Raw genomic sequence first — 16,254 nt, 5'->3', positions numbered from 1 at the left:
ATTAAAATGTAAATTCCTTCTACACCAGCACAAACAAATCTTTAGACTCTAAGTCTCAGGTCATTAAATGACTGTTGGACATTTTTAACTGGATGCCTTATCATAAAGTCAAAATGTCCAAAATTGGTATTTTTTCCCTTAAACCTCACCCTCTTCCAAATTTCCTAATCACTGTTTGGAGCTGCACCATCCAACCAGGCTCACAAACTAGGAGTCAATTCTTGACTCTTCTAATTCACCTGTCCCTCATAATAAATTATAATAAACATGTTTATCCAAGAAAAAAAAATCCTCACCTTAGCTATGTCCAAAGCTCTGTCTCATTCTTTTTCCCCTCTATCTTACCCTTCCATCTTCCCAAGAAGACAAGTAATATGATATAGGTTGTTCGTATAATTATCATATAATACAAACAGCAAGACACATATTGCATACACTAGAGAAAGATATGGAGGAAATAGAGAGAATAATGGCATGTTACAATCTGCTTTTGAACACTGTCTCTTCCTTTTATGGCAGTGGCAATGGATTTCCTTTTTCTTCTCTTGTATTTGTCCTGAATCTGTGCCTTGTTGATGGTAGCTGTCATTAACTTAAGTGTAAGGGTTTTCTTGAGTGGTCTTCCTTTCTCAACTCTTTTGCCACTCCTGTCTCCATTTAGATTTTAAAGTAATCTTCCTTAATGCTCAAGCTTGACTATGTCACCCTACTAGATAATGAAGCATTCCACTTTCTAATCTGGGTAACTAGAAAGATATTAGTGCCCTTGGTAAAAATAACGAAGTTTAGAAACAAATATATGAAACAATTGCTTTAATTCTTGAGCATTTGTTTAGGTTTTTAGCTTACATTACTCATTGATAGCAATTATTAAATTATAAAGAATGCTATTTAGTTCTATGAATACTTAAAAATTTACAGAAATATGTCGAATGTAATTTATTAAATAAATAAATGTAAATTTTATTTTATTTTAATTTTTTTTATTAAAAATGTGCTCCTACTCCTACATCAGGAAATATCAGTAACAAAAAAGATAAACATACGACCTTTTGAAAATACTAAAATGTGTAGACATAATGTTCACAATAAGATATAAAAGTTGTCTATTCCTACTCATCACTGTCTATTTCATAGTCATATATATATATATATGTATATATATATATATATATCTTACACCATCAAGACATTTTCAAGTATTTAAAAAATTTCTATACATGTCTATTTTTTGAGGTCTATCATGGTAGCATCATCAGTTTTATCTTATGAGATTACAGATTCAAATCACATGTGTTTATGTATCACTGACAAATTTACATTTGAAGAATATGGACTTAATAAAATACTATTGGGATTAAAAAATGAAGAGAAAATAACAGAAAAATTTATAAGGTATGTGGTGACTGAGGCAGAACAAGCAGATTAATTTATGAACAGTTATGGAAAGTTTGACAATTCCAATCAACTCAATAATTAATCATAGTTCCAGAGGACCAAAGGGTAAAAAATGTTACTAACCTGACAGAGACAGAAGACTTCCAATTTTGGATATGAAAAATAAGTGACTTTACTTTGCTTGATTAGGTACATTTTTCTGGGTAAGGAAATGCTTAATAATTGAAAAAATAATTCAACTTTTAAAAATAATATAAAGGGTTTTTCACACTGCAAAAAAAGGGAGAAAAGATAGAAGAAAAATATTGTTGGTTGATTACTTTGGAAGAGGCTCCTCCAAATAGGCTCTTGGATAATTGGAAGCATCTATAACTTATTTTTTTTTTTCAAATCCTTACCTTCTGTCTTGGAATCAATACTAAATATCACTTTCAAGACAAAATAATGTTAAGGGGTAGGCAATTAGGATTAAATGAGTTGCCCATGGTCACACAGCTAGGCTAAATTTGAATCCAGGACCTCTAGTCTCTAGACCTGGTTCTCTATCCAGTAAACCACTTAGCTGCTCTCACAGATCACTTTCTAGCTCAGTTTTTCTAGACATAACAATTTTGAATTCTGGAACTAATGACCTGGACCTACATGAGAAGACTTTGAAAATGAACAAATTTAGGTTTGATGTCAGGGGATGAAAAAAAAATTACTAACAAAAAATTGGTCGAAAGAGGAATGTGCTTCTGTGAGAGGATATGAAATCCCCATTTCCTAAAAGATTTTCAAGTAGAGGCCTGATGGCAACTTATTAGACATGGGTATGTGTTAGTGACCCCTGGGGTCTGTTTCAGTTTTCCAATCATGTAATTTGAAGAGTATTTGAAATCTGAATTATTACCACAAGGTATCCAAGTCCTAGTCACTATTAGGAAATGATCAAATTTTGAGACAATTTAACTACACTAAAGATTCATAGCAAACAAACTAAGAATCAAACTGGAAAAAAAGGTAGTAGAAAGAAAGAAAGGGAAAAAATTCAAAATGCTGACATTTTCATTTTTAATTTATAGAAAATTAAAATAATAGATTCTATTAGGGTTGAAATCACATTTTGGACATGTTGCTAATTTTACTTTTTTTGTGACATAACCACCATTTTGGAGAAGCTATAAATAGAGGTAGCTCAAGAGAAAATGTGAGAGAAAGAGAATAAATAAAGTTTATATTGATAGTTGTTTTTTTTTAAAGTTGACAGTTCTATGGTTAACATTATTATTATTCTAAAATTCTCTGGAATATTCCTATTTGATTCAATTTTTCTCAATTCCCATATTGTAATATATATATGTACATATATATATATATAATTTTTTTTCAGATGACTGTCAGAAGACTAAAGATTTTTAATTACTTTGGAGGATATGTTTAGGCACAGAGAGATTAATGAGAAAGGATGACTTCTAAATATTTCTCAAATTGATTAAAAGAAATAACATAAAATAAGCATAGGTGGAAGATTAAAGATAGTTATTTTATAATATGAAGTTACTTAAATTAATAAATCGAAAGCCACATTATATTTATAACTTTAAAATACTTGGGGGGTGGGGAGAAGATAGGTGACAGAGTGGCTAAAATACCAGTCTTGACATCAAGAGGACTTAGGTTTAAATCTGGCCTCATATACTTCCAAGTTGTGACCCTGGACTTAACTCTGTTTGCCTAATCCTTACGCTTTTGTTTTAGAATTATTAATAAAACAGAGAAAAGTGTTAAAAATACTCTGGTGCATCATGTAGCTATGCCCTCTAACTACCTGGTACTTTTCAAAAATAAGAATTGTGACTTAATTTACATTTAAAATTTTGAAAGAATTTAAAACTTGAATAGCATTTAATTCACGTGATTTAAATTTGAACTGATAAATTCAGATAAGATGGACAAATTATTATTTTTTGTTTGGGTGTGTGTGTGTGTACCCTTCATGCATATATAGTAGGAGAGAAGTTTATGGGAAAGGAGAATGATTTGAAAGAAGTGCCTCTCTTTAAATATGTGTTAGGGGATTTTAAATTAAAATATGTTTTCTCTAAGCAAATGCTGAACAAAGCCATTTCAAATAATCAATTTCAAATATAGCTACTGTAATATATAAATAACTGGAAGCCTTACAAAGGTCCATAGTCATGAGAAATAAAGCTAATGATGGATTAAATATGTTCCTTATGCTCGTTTCCTTTACTTTTACTCCCACCAGGAAGTGCTATCCCATCTATTATCCCATATCCTCTTCCAACAAAAGAAACACAAAATAAAAATATTAATAATAGATATGAGGAAGAAAAGACTGGTGATCATATGATAAGTGAGAAGAAGCCAAATCCTTTGCTTTGAACAATGCAGAAGTAACTATTGTATCATATCTTAAAGTTTTGACATTGGTAACAGAAATAAAGAATTCTGCTACAGAAATCATTAAATGAAAAAGTATCTATGGGAAGTAATTGCATAGAATTCAGTGAAGAACCAGACCATTCTAAATCTGTCATGCTGTATTCACATAATTGTAGAGGCATTGATTTGATCATGCATGAATTTGACTTATTTCAGAAAGAGATGTTTTGAATTAAAATTGAATTAATTGAATTAAAATAAATTAATTTTGGTCCAGTTTATATCAAATAACAAATTTGATTTAATATTTTCCTCTTATTCTTTTGCTTTCCAATGTGTAGAAAATCTTAAAATAACTATACATATTTTAGTTTTTACTGAATTCCCAAACTAATTGTAATATAACAATTTCAAACTGATTCTTGTGTTTGCCTTGTTGATACAATTAGTAATATAGTTACCTCTCCTGTTATAATGACATTTATGCAACTGACATCATTTCAGAAAATCTCCACATTGACTCTTTCCAGAAGTGTTAAAATAAAGAACAGAAAGACAAATAATAAATAAATTAAGTATGGCTTGGTCATGCCTCTTTCTCAAAAGAAAAACTTTCCTAAGTATTTTTGAACCCTAATAACTGGCTGTTGTCCTTCCAACTCTTGCCAAAAGATTATCTAACACCTCTTTCAGTATCCGATTGGAGAACTCAGGGACCATGGTGCTATGGGGGAACCCAGATTACTGTCTTTCTGACAATAGATAAAGAACATTTATTATAAATATTTTGGTAGTAGTTTTTTTTAAGATAGACAATTCTATGGCTATCATTATTATTATTTTTAATTCTCCAAAATATTCTTATTTGACTTAATGTCCTTTGTATGTGTGTGTGGGGTGTGCACATGTGATGTCTGTGTCTAAGGGACCTTTTGAGGCATGCTTAGCTCCCTTAACTTGGAATATTCCTGAGAGGCTTCTCCAGGGCATGCTTATAGAACATACAGGTAACCCTTCATCTTAAAACTAAGTAATAAGTGACTTGGATCCTCTTGTATGGATTAATGTTTCTATTTGAGTTTAATATCCCTGCTCCATAAAAACTGAGCTAAAGTATGAACCCAGTCCCCTTCCACTCCCTGCAGACTAAGGCCTTATAAGAGAAGAGGAAGATTTCCCTCAGGTTGGGGAATTAAATTTGTGTATTTGAAATTATACATTTTGAATTAAATGTTTCTTTGAAAAGGCTAATCTATTAGAGGCTAAATGTAACTAGGATCCAGGGGACTCCATATGCTACATTTGGAGTAAGAAAGTTATTTAGAGTTGAAAGCATTTACAAAAAAATGAGATATGAAATACCCATAATGGTACCAGAGAATTTTGGAGGAGAGCAGAAATATAACCCATCTGCTTTTTAGGCAATCGGGTGCCAGAGTAGAATGTGTTAACATGCATATACATACAGATGTTGAAAAAAATTTCCCTTTTGGGACTTTTAACCTCATTAATGAGGCTGAAGTTAGAATAAGGTATTAAAGGAGTTTATTAAGAGATATGTCAAGGTAGCAGCAAGTTGACAGGCTGATAGCTAATATATTTCAGTTTTTTGTTATATAACTTTTGTCATAAGATAGGACAAGTTTTTCATTGGCTCCCATCATTAATAAGTGGGCCTTTGCTGCTCAATTCTTCTCCAAGTACATGGCACGTTGCACAGGTGGGGCAGATTGAGTGACAGTGTTCTATCCCAAAATCAGCTGACCAGTAGGGCTCAGAATACAATGGGTCAAAGTCATTTTTCAAAATGTTCATACATACCTATGTAGAAGACAAATGGATTTTAAATATATATTAAATATCACATTTATATTTAAATCACATTTATGTTAAAAATCTTCTTAAAGTATATCTCCTTTAAAAGTCAAGTATTTTAATAAGCACCTGCTATGTGCCCGGCACTGCACTAAGAACCAAAGACCAATAACAATCAGCATCTTAGAATTTAATAGAAAATTAATGCAGTTTAAAAGTGCTTTCATTCCCTGATAGAATTGCCAGTTTGAATGAGGTTTTCCAAAATAAAATTTTATTTCCACAGATTGTAATTTTCTCCCAGTCAATACACATCACAGATACAATTTTATTTTCAAGTTAAGGTATTCTTTGTTTTGATAATACCAAAATGTTCTTATAGGGATTAATTCTGAATATTCCAAGGAAATCAAATAATTGATAAACAAGGAACCCCCCAAAAAGGGAACTGAGCTAAAGGGAAATGGAAAAATTAGATTCTTTTATATCAGTAGCACTGAGTTACTCACTTAGATTTCATTAGATACAAATTCTTTCTCTAATTTCTTAAATATACCTAATTAACAGTTACTATATATAATGACAATTCCTTAATAATAATATGAATGACATTAAATGCAACAATGAAAATAAATGATAAACCTTGCTCTGTTGCGCAAGGACTATCTTTATCTGGTTCAGAGGAGAGTGCTCACCTAAGCAATTGCCAGACTGGAACCAATCTTAGAAAATTAAGAAATATATTAGAGAAGAGGTCGAATGGCTGGGAGGCAGAGTGTTGGTGGAATCTGTCTCAGTGAGGAACACCGGGTTCAGAATTTTTATACTTTAGAGAAAAAGACTGTGCAAACAGTGGAGAGTTTAAAGAAAGGTGAGGACGGGGCAAATGAGGGGGATTCAGTGGCATTACATGCAAGGTGCCTTGGTGTTCTGGGATCCAAGCAAAGGTCTACACTTCTTGTAACATTTATGAAAACACACATCTGTGCTTAAGCCCTCATTACAGAAGTGAGTGAAAGGCATATCTCAGAGAATCTATTGATGTGTGAGGTGTAAATAGAACATACATATACGTGCTAAAGCTTTCATCATAAAAGCAGTAAAAATGCATTATCTCAGAGTTTTCTTCCATCCCTCTCATTCCTTCACGTCTTCATGGCTTCGATCCAGATTCAACAAAATTAGGAAAAAAAAAACTATTTTCCAAGGTGATTTTCCAGCCATCAACCAATATCTATTTATTAACCAGTTCTAAGTGCTGGAGATAAAAAGAGAAAGGTGAAAAGAAAGTTTCTGCCTTTGAGGAGCTTACATATTAATAAAATTAGTATATGATTTTCTCTATATCATTATCCATTAGGGAGATCTCTGAGTATAAATGTATCTCTGAGTATAAGAGAAGCCAAGTCATTTGCCAGTGGTCACACACTTAGTGTGTTGAAACTGTAATCTTTTCATTCAGCAAGTATATTATACATCTACTATAATACAGGGACTGTCTTTTGGTGCTATAAACTGGGCAATTGTGTGGAGGAGGGGAGAAACGTGAACCAGGGAAATCAGAGTGAATACTAGAGCAGTAGTTAGAAGGGATGACTATGAATCTGAACCCAGATCTTACATGCTTTTAATTCCCAAATTATCCACTCCATGGTGACTATAAAATGAACAAATTCTATTCCAATCATCTCTTTGTTCATTACTTTGCAGTTATCTAAATGGTGAATATTATGGAGGAAAGCACTATATGTTATTATATAACAAGATTTATTTCTTTTAATTTTGATAAGTTCTATTAAATTTACAGAAGAATAAAAAGCTATAGAATTTTGAGAATGACACCAAGAGCAATGGGAAAACATATGATACAGTAGGTAGGTCTGAACATATTTTCATTGTTTACATACATATAGAAAGCAGAATAAAAAATATCACAGATGACTTAAAAAAAAAAGATGGTCCAATCATGTAGCAAGAGATATAGTAGTAGTATATTGATGTAGTAAAAAACTTGTGCTCTTCAAAAGAGTATCCAAGCCTAAGCCTTTCAAACCATTCTCTCTATTACTTAGCATGATCATTTATTTATTTATTTATTTATTTTTTTTTTTTTTTAAACCCTTGTACTTGGATGTATTGTCTCATAGGTGGAAGATTGGTAGGGGTGGGCAATGGGGGTCAAGTGACTTGCCCAGGCTCACACAGCTGGGAAGTGGCTGAGGCCGGATTTGAACCTAGGACCTCCTGTCTCTAGGCCTGACTCTCACTCCACTGAGCAACCCAGCTGCCCCCTAGCATGATCATTTAAATGTGATCATTTAAATAACTGAATTGGAATGTGAGCTACAATGTAAGTCAATCAATAAATATATAAGTGCCTACTATGTGCCTGCTTTTGTGCTAAGTATTGGAGATATAAAAAGAAAGGTAGATGACAGTCCCTCCTCTCAAGGAGTACATAGTCTAGTGTGGGAGAGAATATACTAACACCTGTCTAAAAGCAGGCTATGTACAACATACATAGAAAACAATGAATAGAAGGAATAAAGAATAAAGGAGAATCTTTACAGGCTTTTGGTAGAAGCTAGTGTGTTGCTGGGTTTGAAGGATGCAAGGGAAGTCAGGACAAGAAAGAGATCAGATTATTGTGAAAATTAATTGTCATTCTTTATAGAAAGAACTGTGGTTTGTCCAAAGAACCAGCAAAGTCAGGAGAATCTAAATGTTTGGAAAACAAATGTATCTAAATTCACTAGATTTATGTATTTTTCAGTTCCTGAAGTTAGTCGATGTAATAAAAAATGAAATGTATAATATATTAAAGTAAGTATCTTCTGTTCAGTTATCATTTTTGTAAATGAACAGGGGCTTTCGCTCCACCATTCATTATTAAAAAAGAAAAATAAAAGCCTGAATAATTAAGCAATGTTTTGTACTTGAGTAAAAAAAAATGAAATAGAACACCAACAAGAGTTGATTTTTACTGATATTTCTCTTTGAAATCCATAAAAAAATCAATATTATCTGCCTTGTTTTATAAAGAGATAAACAGAGAGAATCTTGAATTGTGAGAGAAAGTTAAACAATGGACAAGAATCATGCCAAAGAAAACTCTTATGTCAACAAGTATAAATTTTTGTAAGAAAACATTTTCTTACATTTCTCATTAAATTTTTTCAAAGAATTATCATATCATCAAACATATCATCAAACAAATAATTGAAAATTATTTCTTATAAATATATATTTTGATTTTAACTAGACAGATTTAAAAAATATACATACCTCATGTTGAGTCTTTTCTATTCCTTCATATAGCCACATATTTCTCTAAATTTTCTCCCTTCATTTAAAAATTAATAAATTTTCTTATACAAATTGAGCTGATTCCCATACATTATAGAACAATGGTGCTAATGCATAATTGCAGTATTGCTCTAGGCCAGTACTTATTCTAGTTAATATTTTTTTAAATGTCTGCTTACCTGACAAGGATTTCAAAATTCTTTCTTCAGAACTGATGTTAACATACAGTTTAACAAATTTTCATTTCCCTAAAGTGATTAAGGAATGTGTGAGGGGACAATTCTGTTGCTAAGATAAATAGTTTTCCTTAGTATTAATGATAGATAATCCAAATAAGCCTCTAAGAAAATAAAAATACCCAAACCAATCATTTTGTGTGCAAGTTCTTTCTAAGATAAAAATCCAACTTTCACCATGGTGTAGATAGCCTCCACTGTTTCTTAAATTCCTTATTCATCTCATTTATTCCAAATAACATTAAGAAAATTCCTTTGGTCTAGTGTCAATAAAGAACTGGGTAGGTATGAATAATTCAGAGAACCATTTAGAATCATTTAAAAGCCATGTTAAGCTAACTATACCCTACACCTTTTCTTTTGTTCCATTATGTATGTCTTTCTTTAAAAAAAAAAAAAAGAGTTGGTGTGTGTATTCTTGTGTTTAAAAAATAACTAATTTTCCTATCCATTCTGTCATTTCCCTTCATTTTCTTATTTTATTAGATTATTTAGTCCATTCACATTTTAGGTTATGATCCTTAGGATTGTGCTTTTCTCCTGTATTGATTTTCATCTCTTTTTCTTCTTATTTCAGTATTTTACCCCTGGGACAAGTTTTCCTTACATTAAATTTTATTCAAATCATTCTCCTCTGCTGCTACTCACTTATCCTCCACAACCTCTCACATTTGTTGAGACATTGAAGAAATTACTTTTCCTTCAGTTTCCTTTTAAGCTAGTTCAGGGTGTATCTCCAGGTCCACTCCCCACTTGAACTGTTTCTCAATTTTTCCTTGAATTTACTTGAAGTGTTCATTTTTGTTTTTGTAGTTTTGTATATATGTATTTATACATTCCTTTATACTACTTATTCCTTACCTTCCCTGTGTGGAGTGAAAATCAGTAGTGTATTATTCACAATCATAGTTAGCATTAGGATTAATAGTGGGGAGGAGAGAAAAAGCTTATCTCTACATAACAAACAATTTAAATATCCTTTCCCTGAAGTGAATAAACCCATTCCCCATCTAATCCCCTGCCTTAGTACTTCTTTAAAAGCCTCTAAACACCTTTCATTTCAAGGGTTAAGAATTGAAGTTCCATGGAAAATTATGATACAAAGAGCCCAATGAGGAGGCATGGAGCCTAAAAGATCCAGTAAAACTCCTATTTAGAAAATTGTTATGAAGACTGTGGCTCTGACCTTGCACATTCCTGAATGATGACTAACGTGCGGAAAGTGTTAATTTGAGAAATACTCCCATGATTGAAAGAGAGCTGCAAACCAAAAAGGCGGTAAGGAGTATGTCAGATAAGAAACCAATGACTCAAAGACAAGTGGTAGTGAACTCAAGACACCATTGTATAGATTTCCTATATAATAAGGATTCTTCTTGTAAGTCAGTGCAATACCCAGCAATGTTCCCCGCTGTCTGCTTTTTCTCTTACAAAGGCCACTTCCTGTCAGCATCTTATCAGTCTCCTGTCTTCTCATTAGAGTGATTTCTAGGGGTGCTAGCCCCCCCCCCCAAAACCCACTCCACACATTCCCTTTTCTCTTTTCAGGTTTAAAATTCTTTGCTGTTTACCTGCCATCTTGCTGAGTGTCTGACCCTGCAAGATCCACAATTGAACTGAGTGAAAGACATTAGAAACTGAGGAAGTAGCAAAGCATATTTTAATGTATTCTTCTCAACAGAAAAGGCTTTTTTAAAAAAGAAAGTCAAGAAAATTTATTTCCTTAGGTCTTGATCACATGTAAATGCCACATGTAAAACCCAGTGGAATTGCATGTTGGCTGTTGGAGGGGTATGGGAGGAAGGGAGGGAAAGAACATGAACCGTGTAACCATGGAAAAATTTTCTTAATTAAACAATTAAAAAAAAGAAAATGTATTTCCTGAGTTTATAACACAGGAAGTAGACACCTGTCACATTTGAGAAGATTTAATAATGAAGGTCAGAGTTCTAAATGGCATGCTGATTAGACCAGGAAGCTTAGAAAGTCTCAGTTACTTTATTAGGAAACACCTCACTTAGATTTTTAGTGTTAAAAACAGTGTAAAGCTTGTCCCAGAGAGGAGATGTCAAAAAACAGATTCTGAATGCAAACTGGATGCTCAAAAAGATCATGAACAACCGAGGTTGGCCCTGGGACAGGACCCAGCCCTCAGGACCTAGCCAGCACTGCCAGCTTCACTAGAAGACCTCTGAGGGGTAAACAGGCAGGGGATGGGGGAGTCTGGGCACATTGAGTAGACACAGAACTCACAAAGAATCCAGCCACTGGGTTGGATTCAGATACTTTATTTTGTGGTGGGTCATTTCAGGTTGGCTGTTGGATGTGGTTCTCCTTTCTCATTATTATTTGGGGTCCCAAGGAAGAGTCTTAGAGGCTCCCTGAGCACCAAAGCTTAGGAAATTTTCAGAGCTGCTCCTGTAAGGAGCCTTCTCGCTGTTGCCTATCATTCAGGAGCCTACCTTACCACGAAACCCTTGGACTCTACCTTGGCCTCTGTTTCATGTATGCCTGCAGAGCCTCAATGTCCACCACAATAGCCAGATATTTATCCTCTAAGTTGAGAATGTGGTCAGTGGTTATCCATGTTATCAGGAAATTTAGTCACAGTCACACAATTAGGGTCAGTAGGGAAAAGGGAAAAGGATGTCTCCTTTGAACTTGTCCATGATTTTACAGATGACTTTGCCCCTGGCTCTGATGATATAAGTATGGACACAATGGACCAGTGAAATGTCCTCTGAGACTATTCGTCCCAGTTCACTCACAATTATCATGATGGCATCACAATCAACTTCTATGTTCTTTTCATACCCTGTGATAGTAATTTTGTCCTGTGCCTGGTTTTCATCAACCTTTTTGGGAAATTAGATGTCTACCTCATGTTCCGGAAAGACCTAGGTGATCCCTGCCCCCTTCCTCCCAATGATTTTAGGATGATATTTTGGATTTACAGTGACATTCAGCCTAAATCTTCTCAAAGCCATGTCCTTCAGCTCAGCTTGCAGCTTCCTCACTCACTGCAGGAGGCCAGCCTTCCTCTGTTCCACATTGGCCAGTAATGGTTATGATGTCAGACTGCATTCACTTCAAACTCATGCATCATTTTTCAGATCCCGCTTCCTTTCTGCCCAACTATATAATGATGGAGATCAAAAAGTAACTCTTCTTCAATGGTTACAGCTTCCTTTGCAGCCTCATAAATCTCTTTTTTACCCCAAATGATGATGATGTTACACTTTCTTGGAGACCCAGGGTCAGCCTACTTCCCCTCCCCAATTTCCTCCCCATTTCCTTGGACAACTAATTCTGCTATAGGACCTGGGTTCTCCCAAAAGGGAAACTTAATCTGGACACTCTAGTCATGAGTGATCTGCTGGATTTGGGGACCTTTAGGGCCCATGATGGAACAATGGTACTTCTGGGGGATGGTTCTTTCCATTGTCACTTGGGCCTCCAAGTTCTCAGTGATCTCCTGGATCTGTTTTTTGATTGCCTTTACACAATCTTTGGCTCCTTGGAGTATAACTTTATAGCTCTGGGTTCCAGAACAGGGGAAGTTAGCCATTATACTCCCATACTCCCCAGCAATCTTCTATAAGATCTAACCTCTTCAGATGGCAAAATAGCAGTGATTCTCATGGTCCACAAGATTGCAGTCTCCTACCACATCTTGCAGGTTTTTAATAAGCATCTCCAGCTCCTTCTGAGCCTCTCTGACATCTTCTTCCATCCTAATGATAATTATCAGCTCTTGATCTTTATCTACTAAAATGGGGAAAAATTATTTAGTTCTAGTGTTGTCCCAAATCTTGCAGATATTCCTGCCCCCTTTGCCAGTGATGAATTTGTGATACTCTAGTTTGGCATGGAGATACACAGTTTGCTTTTCTTAATTTGTTTTTCTTCTGCCAGGTGTAATAGTTCTCTTTTGGCTTTCTCCATGTTTGGTGCAGCACCTTTGACCACAGTATCCATGCCTGAGCTTTCTTTGAGAAAGTGAATGCACATCTCCCACACTCCTCCATAATGGAAGGATCAACTGGCCTTTGGTGCCAATGAGGAAGTTATGAAGCTTAGATTGAATGGATACCTCCACTTCTGTCGTTTTGCTCAGGTCTTTCTGAATGTTAGAATATAGTTTTGATCAACTTTACAATTGGCTCACTTACCTGAGATGACAATGGTCTCAGAGTTACTATTTTCTGTGGGAGCTCAATCTTGGTATTGCTTCCTTAATGGATCTTTCTGATGTTTGCACCTCCTTTCCTGAATATGTTCTTTTTGGGGTCAGAGCCAAGGTAGTGGCTTAGTAACAGCAAAAGCTGAAATTGCTTCTTCCAAAACAATCTTTAAAAAATGCCTCAGAACAACAGGAAGAAAAAACCCCAATAGCAATACAGAGTAAGGGGACTCTCCTAATGAACACAACTTTAATGGTGAGTATAGAGAGAAGATTTTCACGGGATAAAGGGGAACTGGAAGCAAAACTGCACACAGGGGATTGCTGGCCACCCCCACCCCCATTGTGCCAATTTCTGAGCCTTGGCATAGGCCAACTTCAAGATCCTAGGATCCTGCCTATACCAACAACAGGGGATCCCACAACCTATTCCTACACCTAGAAGTCCCAGGTCTTGGCACCGTCCTATAGTGAGCCCTGGAAGTCCATAGAGTTTGGGCCTTTCAAGCCTGCACTATCCTGAAGCCTTTAAGCTCCAGGACAAAATAGTTTGGAATGCTGAGTTCTGCAAGCCATCAAAAGAATAGCAGCTTTTAGAAGGCCCAGTCCACAGGTTAAAAAAGACTGGAAAAATGAGCAAACAGCAAAAGAAATACCTAACCATCAATAATTTCTATGGAGACAAAAAGCAAGGTATAGATTCAATAAGAGATGGTGACATCCAAGCAACCACATACAAAACTTCAAAGAAAAATAGGAATTGGTCCCAGGTATTAAAAGAACGCAAAAAAGAATTCAAAAATTAAATAAAACAGGTTCAAGTAAAATGGAAAAAAAAAGTTTTGCAAAGTTATGCAAAAAGAAAGTAATAGCTTAAAAAGACCAGTGATATTCTTATGGATTTGTTTGAAGATTGGAATAGAAATGGAATAACTATTTGCAACCAGCTCTGCCACCATCTTTTGCATATGTTTACTGCATTTCTCTCCCTCCTTTGGGGCCTGAATTGTACGATGTTGCTTTTTTTAGTTTGGGTCTGGAAAATTGATGATAACCTCTTGGAATTTATCACAACTTTCAGGGATTTTGTTTTTTCTTCCCAGTGATTATTCAATGAAATCTCTGCTTACTGATTAAGTCCTTGGAATGTTCATTTTTTCATGCAAGAGGTGAGTTCTAGCAGTTCTTTCTTGGCCTGTTGGATGCTTTGAGGATCCCCCTCAATCTGGATCAAATTGCTTTTTTCATTATTAGGAGGTTTTCTCAGAGAGACCTTGTACTGATCTTTAATTCAATTCCTATTGGCACCATTCTTCAAATTAAATGGCTGTGAAATTTGTGGTCAGTATTGATCTCAGCATAATCCATCCGATTAATCAGATCCTTGACCATGACCTTGATCTGTTCTTGAGCCACATCCACATCCTTGATGGGTACTTCCAGTGTGATCTGATCTTCTTCAGTGAATTCTCTGTGAACCTTTCACATCTGGTTAGGAGTTTTGGCCAGGTTTTCTTGGTTATGATGAAATGGTGAAGCCAAGACAGATCAGAGAAAGAGGAAACTATGAAACTGTTGGCATAGACTTCAGTGAATGCCTGCCTCAATTTCTGTGACTGGAAATGAAGAATCACATTCTTTGATCTGCTATCCATGGACAGGATCTCAACTGAGACTCTATTTCTCTCCAGAATCTCCTGTAGGGAATTACCCTTGACCTTGATGATATACATCTGCTGAGATTTCTGCACATCCATTAAATGTTAGTAGTCTTCTTTTTCTTCTTGTAAATCTTCTTGATGTGGGCCATTGCCTGTGCCAGCTGCTCCTTCTTACTGGTGAAGATAATCTTGGTATGGTTCACACCGCGTGGTTAAGAGGTTGATCCTCATGCCAGTGTCTTGCATTATCTTGTGCATCAGCTTGTTAAAGGACCCTGTCATGAAAAGGTGAAGCATCTTCTCCAAGTCAAGCTTTTCTACCACACATTAGCCCGGCTCAACTGAGATCAGTAAGATTTCACACCAGCCTTCATGCTATCTTCCTCTGTGCCAATGATCTTGATCTGTTGCAGAGATTCTCTAGATGAGGAATCTGGATCTTAGTTGCAGTCTTGAGTTCTAAGTCTTGTAGTTTCATGCCATTCTTATCAATGATAAAGTAATGTTGTTCTTTGAGTATGACCACCATTGACAAAGTCTGTGTCTGCATCCTTGAGACAATGGCCTTCCCAGTCTTCATGACTGCTTTCACCTTTCTAGAGTCCATGAGAGAGAGGCGAGAGATAACTTCAGTTCAGCACCAGTCCTCTGTATGATCTCAAGGCAGATCTTGGCTTGCTCTCTTTAACTTCCTCTCCTTCAAGGAAACATGGAACACCTGATTGATGATGGTGGCTTTAATGGGCTGGATTTTGTTACCTCAGGCTCCAGCAAGTTCCTGAACAGCTTCCAAGAAAGCAGATTTCTCAGGGAGTAAAGAAAAGACATCTTTATAAACTGGAGGGTCACTCTCATCTTCCAAATTTAAAGCAACAACTTTAGTCTGCTGCTGAACCAGCCAACTACAGTGCTCTACAAAGTTCTCCTGGGTCAAAACTACAACATAGCTCATTGTCAATATCCCCTTTACACAAAACCCAGGTATTTCATGGCTAAATAGTCAGGAGCCAGAAATTTCATCCAGCTGCCTATCTGTCAGTCTGCCAGCTTCTCTTCTCTCTCAATGTAGGCAGAACCAGTTCATACGGTGGGCCTGTGTTGAAGCAGGAGCAAGCCTCCCTCTTGATAAAGGAGATACATGACACAGAAATTAGTGTTGTGGAAATTTTTATCCCACCACCCTGATAAAGACAATTTAGGTAAACAAAGTCAAAAAGCTAAATTTCTCCAAGTCAAGGTAGAATTTTAGAGTTTATTGGAAGAGGGC

The 16,254-nt window shown here is 35.4% G+C and overlaps 1 pseudogene; it reads right to left on the bottom strand.

Annotated features, from left to right (window-relative positions):
- Positions 1-11,488: 11,488 nt before the first annotated feature.
- Positions 11,489-15,939, bottom strand: LOC123239653 (annotated as a pseudogene).
- Between the last annotated feature and the right edge of the window lie 315 nt (positions 15,940-16,254).

Source organism: Gracilinanus agilis, chromosome 3, assembly GCF_016433145.1.
Source record: "Gracilinanus agilis isolate LMUSP501 chromosome 3, AgileGrace, whole genome shotgun sequence".
NCBI classification, from domain to species: Eukaryota; Metazoa; Chordata; class Mammalia; order Didelphimorphia; family Didelphidae; genus Gracilinanus; species Gracilinanus agilis.
This window is presented reverse-complemented; position numbering and strand designations above follow the sequence as displayed.